The 17,922-nt window shown below is 37.4% G+C and overlaps 1 protein-coding gene across 1 annotated transcript in view; it reads left to right on the top strand.

The window, feature by feature from the left end:
• The window catches only part of PGM5 (phosphoglucomutase 5), a 189,361-nt gene that overhangs the window by 71,992 nt on the left and 99,447 nt on the right, over window positions 1-17,922 (top strand). The gene's annotated exons all lie outside the window — the stretch shown is intronic.

Here is a 17,922-nt window from a genome sequence, read left to right as displayed (position 1 = left end):
ACGCTAATTCCCATTTCCCCTGAGCCAAGATCATGTCTTCTGTTTCAGCTGCAAGCTAATAACCTGTCAGGAGTATGGAAATATATATCTGGAGTTTGTGATTCTGCACAGAATCAGGATTTCTAAGAGCGCCTGAGAGAGGAAACTCTGCTCCATGCTTCTCATGTTTAAATGTTGGCTCTTAATGTTCATTCAAATCAACTGCAAGAGACCCAGGTTCCTCTGGAAGTTGCTTTCTCTATCTTTTCACCTTCTACAATCTCATATGCACATGCATCCATTGAAACTTATGGAATTTCTATGAGTCTTTGTGTTTTGGGGAGTGCTCCCCATAAAATCATTGCTGCATTACTGGGAAGGTGGCGTCCATGGTACAGGGCTGGGTTCAGATGCCAACTCTGTTAAATACTGGTTGGGTGATCTTGGGCAAATCTAACCTTTCTGTCTTTTGCTTTCCTCATATGTAAAATGAGGATGAAAATTGTCTTGGTTTCAGTTCTTCCAGTGATCCAAGGGCATATGGGTGCAATATTTCAGTGTCTGCTCTAGTAATTGTACTATTATAAGGATTATAGCAGCCTTGTTATAAGTTTTTTGTGAAGTTAATACTCTAAAGCTTTTTGAACAGTTCCTTGCACATAGCAAGCTTCTAATGTGCATTATTTACCATTATTACCTTAAGAATCTCAAGAAAATATTAATTCTCTGCCTCTGATAGGAGACTGAGCTCTAATTAAGCTAAATGCATGCCCACTGTGTGAAGTTTTGTTTTGTTTTCATTTCTAGAGCAGTAAATACAATTGCATGTCAAAAACAGCCAACCAATCAAATAACCAATCAACCAACCAAAATATCAATTCAGGTTCTAAAGCAAACACAAAATTCATAAAACACAAACTTATTTCAGGGAGTTGATCCAAACTTCCAGTTAATATTCTCTCTTGAAGAAGTATCTGTTGCTCTTATATCCCACAAAAGGCAAAACTCAGTGCCTGACAACGGTTTTTTTTTTAAATTTTTATTTATTATTTATGATAGTCACACACAGAGAGAGAGAGAGAGAGAGGCAGAGACACAGGCAGAGGGAGAAGCAGGCTCCATGCAGGGAGCCCGACGTGGGATTCGATCCCGGGTCCCCAGGATCGCGCCCTGGGCCAAAGGCAGGCGCCAAACCGCTGCGCCACCCAGGGATCCCTGACAACGGTTTTTGATAGTATTTTTTAAAGTTAAAAGAAACAAGTGTATCTTGGAATGAATAATATACAATGTGGTGAAAAATGGCCTCCATGTACAATTTTCATTGGTTCCTATGAGTTACACTGTCTTATATTAAAGAGCACTCATTCTGGTTGTCCCTACATCTGGAGAAGAACAGGCCACAGTTTTTTTCAGGCCTCTCTCCCAGAGTTTATTTTTTTATTTTTTTCTCCCAGAGTTTAATAGCTGTCCCTGCTTAAAATCTTTCTTACAGATAATCTGTGTTGTTGCAATTTAAGACAGTTTCCTTTTATCCTATTTTCCACTCATCCTATGGATAAGAGCCCAGTATGGACGTGAACCTCATAATCCTGTCACACAAAGAATGCCAGTGATCTAGACTGCCACTCAGTATTTGTGTTGCTGGGAGGATGAACAGTATCTGGGTTGGTTATTGTTGGTTTTATTCTCCTAATACCTTTGGGCTTTACTTGAAAGACAAAACCCAACTGAAAAACTTCTGTTATTATCTCTCTCTCTCTTTTTTTTAGTTAGGGGGAGAGAGAGAGAGAGAGAGAAAGAGAGAGAAAGGGAGGAGAAGCAGAGGGAGAGGGAGAGAGAGAGAATCTTAAACAGGCTTCATGCCCAGTGCAGAGCCTGATATGGTTCCATCTCATTATCCTGAGATCATGACCTGAGCCAAAATCAAGAGTCAGATGCTTAACCAACTGAGCCACCCAGTTTGGTGCCCCAATTTTCTTTTTATAAAGGAATTCTCAGATTTCCTTTCCTATATCTAGAAGTGTATGTACTTGGGTTCTTCTTTATGATCAGAAGCAAAGACAGCCAGAAAGTTTGAAAACTTTTAGGCAATTTCTAATCAGAAGATTACTTTCTCACTTAATTTTTTCTTTGAATTTGTCTTTTGAACTTAAGAGTATTCAGCTTGGCACAGAGGTAGCATCATAACCAATGAGGTTTATTTTTATTTTTTAAAGAACATTTTTATTTATTTATTCATGAAAGACACAGAGAGAGAAAGAGAGACAGAGACACAGGCAGAGGGAGAAGCAGACTCCATGCAGGAAGCCTGCCGTGGGACTTGATCCCGGGTCTCCAGGATTAGGCCCTGGGCTGAAGGCAGCGCTAAACCGCTGAGCCACCTGGGCTGCCCCAATGAGGTTTATTTGAGGCATGATTATTGCTAATTGAAATTAGAGTAGTCAACCTTAATTTGCATGTATGCATCAAAAATTTAAACCTGCTCATTATATTGTTTTTTTGCAATAAATTTTATACAGTGGCTCTTTTTTTCCTCCAGTTTTATAGGGATATAATTGACATGTAATATTGTGTAAGCTTAAGGTATACAGAGTGATGATTTGATATCCATATATATAGAGAAATGATGACCACAATAAGGTTAACACATCTATGACCTCACATACTTTCCACTTTTTGTGTATGTGGTGAGAACTTTTAAGATCTGTTCACTTAGCAACTTTCAAATATATAACAGAGTATTGGTAACCATTGTCACCACGCTGTACATTATATCCTCAGATCTTATGCATCTTTTTTTTTTTTAAAGATTTTATTTATTTATTCATGATAGTCACACACACAGAGAGAGAGAGGCAGAGACACAGGCAGAGGGAGAAGCAGGCTCCATGCAGGGAGCCCGATGTGGGATTCGATCCCGGGTCTCCAGGATCGCGCCCTGGGCCAAAGGCAGGCGCCAAACCGCTGCGCCACCCAGGGATCCCTCTTATGCATCTTATAACTGGAATGTTTGTACCCTTTGACCACCTTCACCCATCCCACCTCCTCACCCCTCCCACCCCTGGCAATTACCAATCTATCTCTGTTTCTATGAGATCAGTTTTTTTAGATTCCACGTATAAGTCAGATCATACAATATTTATCTTTCTCTGACTTACTTCACTCAGCATAACATCCTCAAGTTTTATACATCTTACTGCAACTGGCAGGGTTTCCTACTTTTTTATGATTGAATAATATTCCATTGCATGTGTGTGTATTTTCTCGATCCATGTATCTGTCATTAGACCCTTAGATTGTTCCCATGTGTTGTGCTGCCATGAACATAGGAGTGCAGATATCTCTTCAAGATAGTGATTCCATTTCCTTCCAATTAATACCCAGAAGTGGAATTGCTAGATCAGATGGTATTTCTATTTTTATTTTTTTGAGGAAACTCCATTCTGTTTTCCATAGTAGACATACCAGTTAACCTTCCCACCAGTAGAGTACAGGGGTTCCCTTTTCTCCACATTCTTCCCAGCACCTGTTATCTATGGTCTTTTTGATAACAGCAGTTCTACCAAGTATGAGGTAATATCTCACTGTAGTTTTGATTTGCATTTTCTTGATGATTAGTGGTATCTGTCAAGCAACTTTTCATGTACCTGTTGGCATTTGTATATCTTCTTGGGAAAAATGTCTATTCAGCGCCTCTACCCAGTTTTTAATGGGGCTATTTTCTCTCTTGCTATCAAAGTTTATGAGAGCCTTACATATTTTGGATATTAACACAGTATCAGATACATAGTTTGCAAGCATTTTCTTTTATTCCATAGGTTCCCTTTCCAGTTTGTTCATGGGTTTTTTGTTTGTTTTTTGCTGTGCAGAAATGGTTTGATTTGCTGTATTCTCATTTGTTTATTTTTGCTTGTGTTGTTTATGCTCTTGGTGTCATAGTTAAAAAAAAAAATCATTGCCAAGACCAATGTAAAGGAACATTTTCCTTGTGTTTTATTCTAGGAATTTTATGGTTTCATGTCTTCTTTTTTATTCTTTTTTTTAATAAATTTATTTTTTATTGGTGTTCAATTTGCCAACATACAGAATAACACCCAGTGCTCATCCCGTCAAGTGCCCACCTCAGTGCGTGCCACCCAGTCACCCCCACCCCCCGCCCCTCCCACCACCCCTAGTTCGTTCCCAGAGTTAGGAGTCTTCCATGTTCTGTCTCCCTTTTGGTTTCATGTCTTCTATTTCAAGTGTATTTTTGTGAGTGTTTTACAATAGGTGTCCAGTTTCATTCTTTTGCATGTAAATTTCTAATTTTCCCAGTACTTTTATTGAAGGGATTGTCTTTTTCACATTGAGTATTTTTGGCTCTCTTGTCCAATATTAGTTGGCCATATATGCATGGGTTTATTTCTGGGCTTCTAGGCTCTTGCTTCTGTTCCTTTGATCTAATGTGTCTGTTTTTATGCCAGGACCATACTGTTTTGATTACTATAGCTTTGTAATATAGTTTGAAATCAAAAAGTGTGCTGCATCCATCTTTGTGGATTTTTTCCCCCCTCAAGATTATTTGGCTCCTCAGGGTATTTTGTGTGTGTGTTTTTTTTTTTTTTTAAAGAATTTTATGATTGTTTTTTCTATTCCTTTGAAAAATTCTATTGGAATTTTGACAGGGATTTCACTGAGTCGACAGATGGCTTTGGGTTGTATGGATATTTTAACAATACTAATTCTCCAGATCTATGATCATGGAATATCTTTCTTTTTGTATCTTCTTCAATTTTTTCATCATTGTTTAATAGTTTTCAGTGTACTCGTTTATAGTTTTTACTTGCCGGGTTAAAATTTTGTTTCTAAGAATTTTATTCCTTTTGATGCTATTATAAACAAATTGTTTTCTTTATTTTTCAGATAATTTGTTGTTAATATGTAGAAACACAACTGAGTTTTGCATGTTAATCTTGTATCTTGCAGTTCTACGGAACTCATTGATTAGTTCTAGTAGTTTTTTTGATTAATAGTTTTTTGACTCTTCAGAGTTTCCTAGATATATAAGATCATGTTATTTGTAGAGACAATGTTATTTCTTCCTTTTTTATTTGTATTATGTTGAACTATATTTCTTCTATACTCAACTTGTTAAGAGTTTTTTTTATCATGAAAGGATGTTGAATTTTGCCAAATGCTTTTTCTGTATCTATTGAGACGTTCACATTATTTTTTATCTTTCGTTATTTAAGTGTGATGTATCATATTGATTGATTTGCATTTGCATCCCAGGGATGAATCCCAGTTGATCAAGGTGTAGATCCTTTCAATGTGCTGTTGATTTTGGGTTGCTAACATTTTGTTGAAAATTTTTATATCTGTTTTAATAGGGGCTCTTTGAGGTTTTATTTCTCGTAGTGTCCTTTTCCATCTTTGGCATCAGGGCACTGCTTGCGTCATAAAATGAATTTGGAAGTATTCCCATTTCTTTAGTTTTTTGGAAGACTTTAAGAAGGATTAGTATTAATTCTTCTTTAAATGTTTGATGGAATTCACCAGTGAAATCATCTGATCCTAGGCTTTCTTTGTTGGAAGGCTTTTGATTACTGAGTCAATCTCCTTACTTGTTGGTCTGTTCACATTTTTTTATGACTTCATGGATCAGTCTCAGTAGGTTGTATGTTTCTAGGAGTTTCTTCTAAGTGGTCCAATTTGCTGGCATAAAATTATTCACAGTAGGGCAGCCTGGGTGGCTCAGCGGTTAAACACCTGCCTTCAGCCCAGGACCTGATCCTGGAGACCCAGGATCGAGTCCCACATCAGGCTCCCTGCATGGGGCCTGCTTCTCTCTCTGCCTGTGTCTCTGCCTGTGTCTCTGCCTCTCTCTCTGTGTGTGCCTCTAATGAATAAATAAACAAAATCTTAAAAAAAATTATTCACAGTAGTCTTTTAGGATCCTTTGTATTTCTATGGTATCAGGTGTTATGTCTCTCTTTTCATTTCATTTTTTTGGTATTAAAATTTTTTTTTATTGGAGTTTGATTTGCCAACATATAGTATAACACCCAGTGCTCATCCCGTCAAGTGCCCCCCTCAGTGCCCGTCACCCAGTTACCGAATCCCCCCACCTACCTCCCTTTCCACTACCCCTTGTTCATTTCCCAGAGTTAGGAGTCTCTCGTGTTCTGTCACCCTCTCTGATATTTCCCACTCAATTTCCCACACTTCTTTCATTTCGGACTTTGAGTCCTCTTTCTTGTTTTCTTAGTGAGTCTAGCTAAAGGTTTGTCAATTTTGTTTATCTTTTCAAAGAAGCAACTCTTAGTTTTGTTCATCTTCTCCATTGTTTTCCTATTCTCTATTTCAGGTATTTCTGCTTTAATTTTTATTATTTCCTTCCTTCTGCTAACTTTGGGCTTCTTTGCTCTTCTTTTTCTAGTTCCTTGAGGCATAATGTTAAGTTTTTTATTTGAGAGCTTTCTTCTTCCTTAGTTGTGTACATTTATAACTATAAACTTACCTCTTAGAAATGCTCTTTTTGCTTCCCATAAATTTTGTTATGTGTTGTTTCTATTTTTGTTTGTCTCAAGACATTTTTAAGTTTTTCTTTTGATTTATTCTTTGATCTAGTGGTTGTTCAAAAGTATGTTTAATTTCCTTGTATTTATGGATTTTCCAGCTTTCCTTATTTTATTCATTAGAATTCCATGTGACTGTGGAAAATATACTTGATATGATTTCTATCTTCTTAAATTTATTGTGACTTGTTTTGTGGCCTAACACGATCTGTCCTAGAAAGTGTTCTGTGTGTGCTTTAAAAGACTATGTATTCTACTGCTGTTAGATCAGATGTTCTATATATATCTGTGAGGTCCATTTGGTCTACAGTTGTGTTCAAATGTGCTGTTTTCATACTGATCCTTACCTTGGCTCTTTTAAAGACAGTTTTGTGAGTATCATACCTGCCTATTCTCCTAGAATGTATTAGAGCCTGAATAAATTTTGTCCTTATATGACCAAGTGTTAGGGCAGTGTGACATTCAAAGAAATAACAAAAAGCAAATGAAAAGTGGGGGTTCTAAATTTTGCTTGCAGTTCTCAGAACACATTAAAAGGGATCAGTAAACAGATCGTAGCCATCTTGCGTAAGATTCTTATTGCCCTACTACTTCCTTATTGCTGGGGAATAAGGAGCTTTTCTTCTCCACTTTCTCTCTTCCACTACTTCCCACTGTTCTCCATTCCTTTTTCACCTGTTGGGTTCAGTCCTTCTAGTCTTGATTCTGCATCATAGGAACCCAGCAATTAATTTGGCAAGAGAAAAAAGATCCCTTGGAGGGGGGGCAAAGAGGAGACACCAAGCAGGCAGGGCCAATATTATTTTTATTGGGGAGCAGAGACCTCAAGTGTTCAAGTGAGACTAAAAATACTCAAATAATAATACATTTTGCATGTATCTCAAAAGCATTTTAAAAAAGAACATGACAGTTTAATGCAGTTGTTAAAGTTCTTTTTTGCTTTATTTAACTTAGTGTAAGCTTTTCAAAGGAGGCAACCTGTCCATAGTTCTCAAGCCCATGGCATTGGAATGTGAGCTTGGAGAAAACTCAGATAATACACTTAGAATATTCTTCTACAATTATAACAGATATAGGGACAAAATGCACAATGAAGAGTCTGAGTCTATTCTACTTCATGAGGAGAGTGGATTTTCCAGGATGTTGCTGTGGTTTTCCAGAATTTCCCTCTAGGAATAGCTAAAAGAGGCAGCTGGTTGGAAAGGAAGTGCTAGGGAGAATGAAAATTGGGTTTGAACAGCACTTTATGGAAGATGGAGAGAAAAACATTTTCCACATCAAAGAGTAGAGGGGTGGTGGTGGCTGCTGGAGGTCCACAGAACGCCAGAGCCTCCCCATCTAGTGCACCCCTGGGAACTCCCATTGCTCATGTATGAGCTGTTTGCAGCCCAAGAACCTTTCTTGCATGCATTGTGCCTCAGGTTATTGGCATACTGCATGGGTTATTTTATTATCCTTGAGGGAGTCTTTTTGTTGTGATGCTTTTGTTTTTAAAAATCCCTTTCTCTCTATATAAGCACTATTAAGAGTGGTCTGTGGCCTTTCAAACATACACAGAGGTTTAATTTGTGTTTTAAACAAACAAAAAATGAGATCATACCCACTCTTAGACTTGAAAATTTCTTTGCTTTCATTTTATAGTTGTCGTGAATATCCATGTCAGAATATTTAAGTATACTGAATTCCTTTTAACAACTGTTTATTTCATTGCATGATTGTAGAATCTTGTACTCAATAATTCCCCTATTGTTGGATATGTAGGTTACTTCCAACTTTTCATTTTACAAATAATGGTGCAGTGAATACCCTGTGAAGTGAGGAAAGTGGAACAGATGATGATTTCTGAGTTCCAATGGACCATGAATCTTACATTGACAAATTGATGTTGCCCAGTTTCAGAGATTTAGGGCTGTTCCAAACCAATATAAAAATCTGCTCTTCAAAAGATTACTAGCAACAAACTGATTTAAGTTGTCCTGATTGAGTTTGATTAATGGACAATCCATTGACCCATGGAAGATTCTTTTGAGACATTTAAGCTGTAATTTCTTTTCTTTTTTTTCCTTTTTTTAACGATTGTATTTATTTATTTGAGAGAGAGGGAGAGAGCACATGCACATTTGAGCAGGGGGAGGGGCGGGGGGAGACAGAGAGGGAGGCAGAAGCAGACTCCCCACGGAGCAGAGAGCCAGAGGTGGGGCTCAATCTCAAGACCCCAAGATCATGACCTGAGCCAAAGGCAGCCACTTAACCAATGGAGCCACATAGACACCCCCTATAAAATTTTCTTGTAGGATTTTTTGAAAGCTGAAAGACACTACTGAACAAACTTCAATTTGACCAGATTTTGTTTATGTGTCCAGTTCACATCAATTTGATGGCTGCATGTTTACGTGTGCACTTAAACATTCCCCAGTATTTGGATAGGGTACATTTGACCTGTTGGCCAATTAACAGATTTGGTTTAATCAGGTTCCAAGTAAGATATAGCATTCATGTGATAGTGCTCTTTCATTTAAAGTCTACGTTTTCCTTACTGAACCTTGGGAAAATCAAATATATAAATAAAATGAAGAGATTGGGAAAGAACTTGTTTTGGTTTCTTTCAACCTCTGCTTACTCAAAAGGAGAAACATAGAGCAATAGGGATTTTACTATTTACTTGCGTAGCTGAACAGGTCTGTAGATGTCTGGAACCATTCTCTGTAAAATATAGTATTTACCAGCTCTTAAGAGTCTCTTAAGAAAACAATCCTGGTTCAATACAGTAAATATCAAAGTGCAAATCTGAAATCTATTCAAACCAATACAAGAATGGTTTAGAATATGCATTGGCAGATTACTTTTAGGTCAACTATACAAAAGATTATATAAATAATTTGTGCTATTAGCCAATGTACAAAACCTGGTGTTATATTTTGATCCCTCTGTGATATCACATCCTAATCAGGGTGAGTACGCATCACAAATAAGTTATTACTACTTCTGTGCCAAAGAGTGGTAGTAATTTGATTTTTATAAATGAACTTGAGGCCTAATAGATTAGCTAAAGGATGGACAACCAGTTCAATGTGGCCTATTCACAGACTAGTCATTATCCTTCGAAATAGAGCAAAAAGCTCTTCGCAAGCAGGGAATTACCAACACTATCAGATTTTTTTTTAATGATCTTGAGTTTCGTCATTTCAATATGTGAGAACCAGATAAGAATCTTCCTTGAGCAGGAACAGTTTGTAGGTTCTGAGATAGAAGGAATCTAGTGGAGTAATGATGGTCATAAGTGAGTGGAAGTTGCAAGTAAGCCAGAATAATGAGAAAACAGAACCTACAAAGGTAAAATTTAAATATGCATATAGAATAGAAGATGAGGAAGTCAGTGAGAAGGAGAGGCTGGGTTAGGGTGGTGACGAGTCATGACTAGCTGTATACCCTCCTTGGATTCTGAACAACACAAGTTCCTGAAGTCTAGGTGGTCAGTATTTCCCTAGATTTCTGTTAGGCCTTGGCCTCATGGTTGAAATTTCTGTGTTCTCATTCTCAAGTGTATTCTTACAAGCTACTTCATCCTGCAAAATCCTACCTTATTATTTGAGGTAACTTGAGTCAAGACTTTGTTCCTTGCAACTGGAAAAGCTAAGTTAAAAACTTACATTATTAACTGTGAAGAAACCAAGGCTTAAGGTCATATTCTAGTTGCTTAAGGGGCTGGAATTCAAGTCTGTGTTTATATGACTCAAAGGCCCAAACTTTTTAACTCTGTGGCATACATGATATATTTTCAGACACATTCAGGTGTTTAACTTTGACAGCAATACGCTCTCACCAGTTAAGTGAACTACTTTGGAACTAAGTGTAAATTAAATGATATTCCATCTGTATTAATGAATTTCTTCACTAAAATTAAAATATGGTATTGTATATATGCATAACTAACTTATGATTTCCTATTATTGATAATAATTAAGAACTGGTTTGTATATGAAATGTTTACAGCATTCATTTCATTATCCCCATGAGGTCAGATCACTTTGAAATTAAAATCAAATGAGACATGTCACATACTCTTCAGTAACTTGCAAGTTAAAAATTCTTGGCAACAGAAATTAATCATAAATTTTGAGATTTATCTCTCTTTTACTAATTTCCTTCTCTTGTTTCATTTACTCTGGTTCTTGTTGAAAGAAGAGGCTTTTCTACACATGAATGTGTATACTATATGTGCACAACCAAATTCTAGAAGGGCTACCAGTTTTTCTCCAGACCAAAAATAGCAAAATGGTGTCCTGCAGTTTTATTTTTGAATTATTTTTCTGACATTTAGAAATTGAGAGACTTTATATTAAAAAAGATATTGTTAATGTTTTATTGAAAAATTGCCATCTGGCGCTACTGGGCTTGTATTCTCCTATAGGAATAGTTGTTTGGAGCATAGTGGAGGCTGCCTCCAACAAACATAGACTCTCTAGCTCACCACTGTCCCCATCATTTCCTGGTGTCATAGGTCCAACTGATGCTTAACATATACATTACATATGTGGCCAGTGGAGGCATTTGAGTTTGTAATCTCTGATTAAGAACCCAGACTTCTTTTTTTTCTTTTTTACATTTTTAAAATTTAAATTCAATTTGCCATCATATAGTGTAACACTCCCAGTTGCTTATCCCCTCCCTCCCCTTCAGCAACCCTCAGTTTGTTTCCCAGAGTTAAGAGTCTCTCATGGTTTGTCTTCCTCTCTAATATTTCCTAGTCAGTTCCCCTCCTCTCCCTTATAACCCCTTTCACTATTTCTTATATTCCATGTATGAGTGAAACTATATGATGATTGTCCTTCGATTGACTTATTTCACTCAGCATAATACCCTCCAGTTCCATCCACGTTGAAGCAAATGGTGGGTATTCATCTCTTGTGATGGTTGAATAATATTCCATAGTATCTACATACCCCATCTTCCTTATCCATTAATCTATCAAAGGACATCATGGCTCCTTTCACAGTTTAGCTATTGTGGACATTGCTGCTACGAACATTGGGGTGCAGGTATCGTGGTGTTTCACTACATCAGTATCTTTGGGGTAAAATACCCAGTAGTGCAATTGCTGGGTTGTAGAGTAGGTCTATTTTTAACTTCCTGAGGAACCTCCACACAGTTTTCCAGAGTGGCTGCACCAGTTTGCGTTCCCACCAACAGTGTAAGAGGGCTCCCCTTTCTCCACATCCTCTGCAACATTTGTTTCCTGTCTTGTTAATTTTCACCATTCTCACTGGGATGAGGTGTTATCTCGTTGTGGTTTTGATTTATAAGAACCCAGAGTTCTTCAGTGTTGGCCATTATCAGAGTGATCTAGGATAGAATCTGAGCAGCTGCGGGTAATCTTCAGCTGCTTGATTTTATTCTGAGAAATTTCTCCCAACTGCAGATGTGCATCTAATATCTCCTGGGGTGCTTCCCCCAAATCTACATTTGGTCTCCTACTTCCCAGCTCCCCAACTGGGGGTAGATCCAGTAAGTCTGGTGTGGAGCCAGGGAATCTGAATGTTTAAAAAACAACCCTCTTGGTTCCCCTTGGTTTTGAGTAAGATGGAAAAAGCCCACCTCATCCCCTCTGCTTTCTGCTGAATGCAGCTATAAAACCTGGACAGGACACATGGAGTAGCTGTTTGAGGATTTTGAGATTTTGAAGAACAAATAGTAGCAGATAGGGGAAGAAATCCAGGACTTAAAGTACCATCAAACTAGTGGTGAGTTCACCTTATATGTGTGTCTGCCATCTTCCAGCTTGACGTCAGTGTGATCTGAAACCTAAAAGTCAACACCAGCATGGATAGAACTCCAGGAGAAGTTCTGTAGTTCCTAGAGAGAATATGTCAGGAGATTTCCCATTTTTTCCCCTTTCTTTTTTTCCATCTGTTGTGCCATAGATCTCAAGCAGTCCTGGGGTAGTAGTAGCAGTAGGGGTAAGATGGCTGGCAGGAACCCCAAACTTGAAGTGGCTGTGAGACAGTCGGGAAAAACATCATTGCTTCCCCCCACGCTCCCCCGTCTTCCCACTACTTGACTCTCCATCCTCACAGAAAGGGGCAGGTATGGGAAGTGTATGACAGAATAGAGCAAATAAAGCCCCAACTTTCATGTCAGAGAACCAAAAAGAACCCCAGGGAAGCTGGAAAGTATCAAAAGAGAGGGTGGAATCAGGGGAAATTATGAAAGTTATTTATGAACTACTGGGCTTATTCCTTAGCTGAGCATGCATGGATCTGACCCTAAATTGTATATATAGACTTTGAGAACTCTACTGTAAAGTCTTTGAAAACCAAAATTATATTGGGTTAATTTACTAAGAAGATATAACATTCCTAAATGTATATGCTCCTAATAACAGAACTTCAAAGTACATGAAGCAACAATGGAGAGAACAGGAGGAAGAAATAGAGAATCTAGAATTATAGTTGGAGATATTAGTGATCTCTCAGAAACCTATAAAACAGACAAAGACAGATATGTTAGATAGAAAATCAGCAAGGGTATGGAAATACTGAACAACATTATCAACTGGATCTAATCGACATTTATAGAACACTCTAATCATCAGCAGAATATGTATTCTTTTCAAGTGCATGGAACATTTACCAAGGTAAATCATATCCCGAGTTGGTCATTAAAACAAACAAAAATAACAAAATGTAAAAGAACTGAAGTCATGCAAAATATGTTCCCATACTGTAAAGGAATTAGACTAAATATTGATGAGAAAAATAACAAAAATCTCTAAACATGTGGAAATTAAACAACATGCTTCTCAGCAATCTGTGAGTCAAAAAGAAACTTTCAAGGAAAATTAGAAAATATTTTGGACTAAATGAGAGTGAAAATACAACTCATAAAAATTTGTGGGATGCAGATATAGCAGTACTGAGGGGGGGAAATTATAGCAACAAATGTTTACATTGAAAAAGAAGACAATTTTTATTTTATTTTATTTGCATTTATTTATTTATTATTATTATTTTTTAATAATAAATTTATTTTTTACTGGTGTTCAATTTGCCAACATACAGAATAACACCCAGTGCTCATCCCAAGTGCCCCCCTCAGTGCCCGTCACCCATTCACCCCCACCCCCCGCCCTCCTCCCCTTCCACCACCCCTAGTTTGTTTCCCAGAGTTAGGAGTCTTCATGTTCTGTCTCCCTTTCTGATACTTCCTACCCATTTCAAGAAGACAATTTTTAAATCGGTAATCTATACTTCCACATTTTTCCACTAGAAAAAAGACAGCAAAATAAATACAAAGGTAAGGGGTAAAAAGATCACAGCAGAAATCAATGATATTGAAAACAGTAAAACAATAAGAAAAATTAAATAACCCCAAAGTTAGTTATATGAAAAGATGAATAAAATTGATAATACAGCAAGATTGACAAAGAGAAAAAGAGAATATACAAATTATGAGTATCAGGAAGAAAAATCACTACAGAGATTTTAGACATTAAAGGATGAAAAGGAAGTGCTACAAATTACTCTTCGTAAATAAATTCAACAACTTAGATGAAATGACTGATTTCTCAAAAAATACACATTGTCAATATCCAAAATGAAGTAGATAATTTGGACATTTTTATGGCCACTAAATAAATTGAATCTATAATTTAAAACCTCCCCCAAAATAAACTTGTAAGTGCAGACAGATACACTGGTGAATTTTCCAAATATTAAAATAAATTCTACACAATCTCTTCCAGAAAACAGAAAAGGGTGAAATACTCCAAACTTCTTTCATGAAGCCAGCATTATTCTGACACTAAAAGCAGACAAATATGGTATAAGAAGAGAAATATATAGATCAATATCCTTTATAAACATGTGTAAAAATCCTTAACAAAATATTAACAAATCCAGCAATATATAAAATAAAAAATCTGGGGTTTATCTAAGAATATGAGACTGGTTTAATATTCACAAACCAACCAAGGCAATCCACTATCTTAGCAATTTAAAGAAGAAAAACCACACACTCATATATGAATTGAGACAAAATCATTTCAACTAGTTCTTCAATCTACTAAAGGGCATTTACAAAAAAACCGTACAGCTAAAATTATTTTTCATGGTGAAACACTCAATGCTTCCCCCTTATGATCAGGAACAAAAGAAGTTTGTCCACTCTCATCACTACTATCTAACATTATACTGGAAGTAACAGCCAATATGACAAGGCATGAAAAGGAGTTAAAAGGCATATACAGAGTGGAAAGGAAGAAATAAGGCAATTTTTATTCACAGTTGATATGATTGTCTACATAGAAAATCCTGAGGAATCCCCCAAAAAGTCCTAAAACTAGTAAAGGAAAATCAGAAGATACAAAGTGAACACTCAAAAGCCAATTATACTTCTTTTTTTATTTTTTTAAGGATAAGGTTTTTTTTTTTGTTGTTATTTGAGAGAGAGAACACAGAATGGGGATAGGGGTTGAGGAGTGAAGATGACACCCCGCTAAGCAGGGAGCCTTATGCAGGGCTCGATCCCAGGACTCAGATCATGACCTGAGCTGAAGGCAGACATATAACTGACTGAGCTACCTAAGCACCCCACCAATTGTATTTCTGTATGCTATCAATATTTAGTTGAAATGAGACCTGAAATGAGAAAAAGCAATACTATTTACAATTGCTCAAAGAAAGTGAAAAGCTTGGCTATAAACCTAACTAAACATAGGATCTATATTCTGAAAACTACTAAACATTGTTAAAAAAACAAAACAAAACACCAAAATGAAGGGATATACCATGTCCATGGTTTGGAAGACTCAATGTAGCAAAAGTGTCATCTTCTGATTATGGTTGATCCACAGATGTAATGCAATTCCAATAAACATTCCCATAAGATTTTGGTAGATGCAGACAGATGAAGTCTAGAATTTATATGGAAAGGCAAAGGAACTAGAGCAAGTAAAACAATTTTGAAAAAGAAGATAAAGCAGGAGGAGTCACATTTTTTGATTAGCAGAAAGCAGTAGGTATTGGCAAAGGGATAGACATATAGATGAATGAAACAGAATAGAGAGTCCAGAAATAGAACTGAATAAATATGACCAGTTGATTTTTGACCAAAGTGCTGAGTAACTCCTAGGAGAAACAATAATATTTTCAATGTATTAGAAGAGTCGGAACTGTGAATACAATTAAAAATTGGATCCAAAGAGGATATATGGATGTCAGATAAGGACATGAAATGATATTCAACATCATTAGCTTTTCGGAGCTGCCAACTGAAACCAGAATGAGCTATAACTACATAATAATTTGAATGAATGGCTAAAATAAAACATACTGCAAATACCAAGTGCTGATGAAGATGTACATCATTTGGAGCAGCATCTCATATACTGCTGGTGGGAATGCAAAATGGGACGTACTGCCACTCTGGAAAACAGTTTGTAAGTTGCTTATTAAAGAGATTATTAGCATATGATTCTATAATCCCACTGCTATGTATTTACCCTAGAGAATGAAACCTTAGGTTCACACAAAAACCTGGACACAGATATTTATAGCAGCTCTATTCATAATATTGACCAAACAGGAAACACCCCAAAGTCCTTCAACAGGTGAATGGATAAACAAAGTGTGATATACCTCTACAATGAAATACTACTTGACAATAAAATGGAACCCCTACTATACACAACTTGCATGAATCTCAAGGGATTATTCTGAGTGAAAGGTGCCTGCCTCAAAATGTCATATAACTGTGTGACTCCATTTATACGGTACTCAAAAAGACAAAAGTCTAGAGATGAAACCAGAGCAGTGGCTACTCAGGGCTGGGAGTGGGGGACTACGTGGATGCCTCGGTGGCCAGGTGCTGATTTGCCCGTGTATTAAGTGTGTCTGTGTGAGTTTCTTGAGAGTGATGGAAATGTTTGTCTCCTGATTGTGAAGCTAGTTTACATGAATTTATACATAAATTAAAATTCATAGAACAGAACATACCAAAAACGTCCCATTTTACTGTAAGTTTTTAGAACATTAAAACACATTTTAAAATTTCACCCTTACCATTAAGGTGCTGTCTGGGCTGCATACCACATCTCTGCAGCAACTACCCAATGGTAGGCCTCTTAAGGAACAGAGTTCTGGAACACCCCTCCAAAAAGAACTTATTTTGAAGAATCACAATAAGGAGTAAATAACTTGCAGCAGGAGATAGGCAATGGTTTCAAAGCAAGAGAAGTAAAGGGTCTTAAATGTTGCATGGCTGCCAAGTCAAATAGAAAACACAAATATTTGTATAGCTTTGTAACAAAAGAGCCATATGTGTTTTGGCAGAAAGACCTCTTAATGGCACTTGTGGCTTTAAAATAACTGAGCCTTGCTTCTATTATGTGGAAATTGCACACAGATGTACTGCATGTCAGGGACCACAGTGCTGCCTAGGGGAGAGGACATTAAAGATAAAACCCAGACTGACAAGGAGGCGAATCTGTCTACTTGTGCAGAGGGGGTGAGCCCAATAACTTCTTGGCACTGGATCTTGAGATTGCGTACACTACTTAGAAGCGTCGTTTGGATTACTTTGCTGTTGTGGGTTCATGACTATTTCTGTTTTCAGCTGCACAGATAGTATCTTAAGCCTTTTAGTTTGGGGATGAGGTGTTTGGGGATCAAAAGCAAAATACTTGGCTTTTTGGAACGAGTAGAGTGGTGGGTATTGATGGAGACCGGGTTTTTGGAAACGTATCCCCACGCATCCAACTGCAAAGTCAAACAAATTCTCTGCTCCCGAAAAGGAGATACTTAACCCCAGCTTCCCTTTCTATCAAATTGAATCAAATGCTTACACATGCAAGGTTTGGGGTTAAGGAAGCAGAGGTCAAGAAGGGTTCTTGGCATATAAGTAAAAAAACCAATTTTAGGTTACTGAAAAAGAATGCCCTGGAAGGATAAGGGGTAATTATCAGAATCCGAGGAAGAACTAGTCTTAAAAATAATAGGAACCTGGGTGGTGGGAATTATGTATGGGCAATCTCTTTCAGAGAATTTCTCTCTGGATTAAGGAAGAAACTCAATCCATTGTCCCCATTTTCACATTAGTAAGATTCAGCCTGTGCTCATTCTTTGTTCAGTCACATGCTTGCTCTTTGGCCAGGGAAGTGGGGATCTATCACCTTGAGTGACCATGCAGTGGAGAAGGGGGTGGTTCTGCAAAAGCAAAGTTCTGTTTCCTTGAAAAGGGGCTGGATATTGGACGGGTAGAAACAGCAGTTTCCAGATCACCCCTGGAGAATGTGTGGGTGGGTATGGGTGTGATGCAGGGAGAGGTGGAGAAAGATGTTGGGTGTGACGGCAGAGCCTGGACAGGAGGTCCCTGAGGGCCCTGCCATCAG

The sequence above is a fragment of the Canis lupus genome, chromosome 1, assembly GCF_003254725.2.
Source record: "Canis lupus dingo isolate Sandy chromosome 1, ASM325472v2, whole genome shotgun sequence".
NCBI lineage: Eukaryota > Metazoa > Chordata > Mammalia > Carnivora > Canidae > Canis > Canis lupus.
This window is presented reverse-complemented; position numbering and strand designations above follow the sequence as displayed.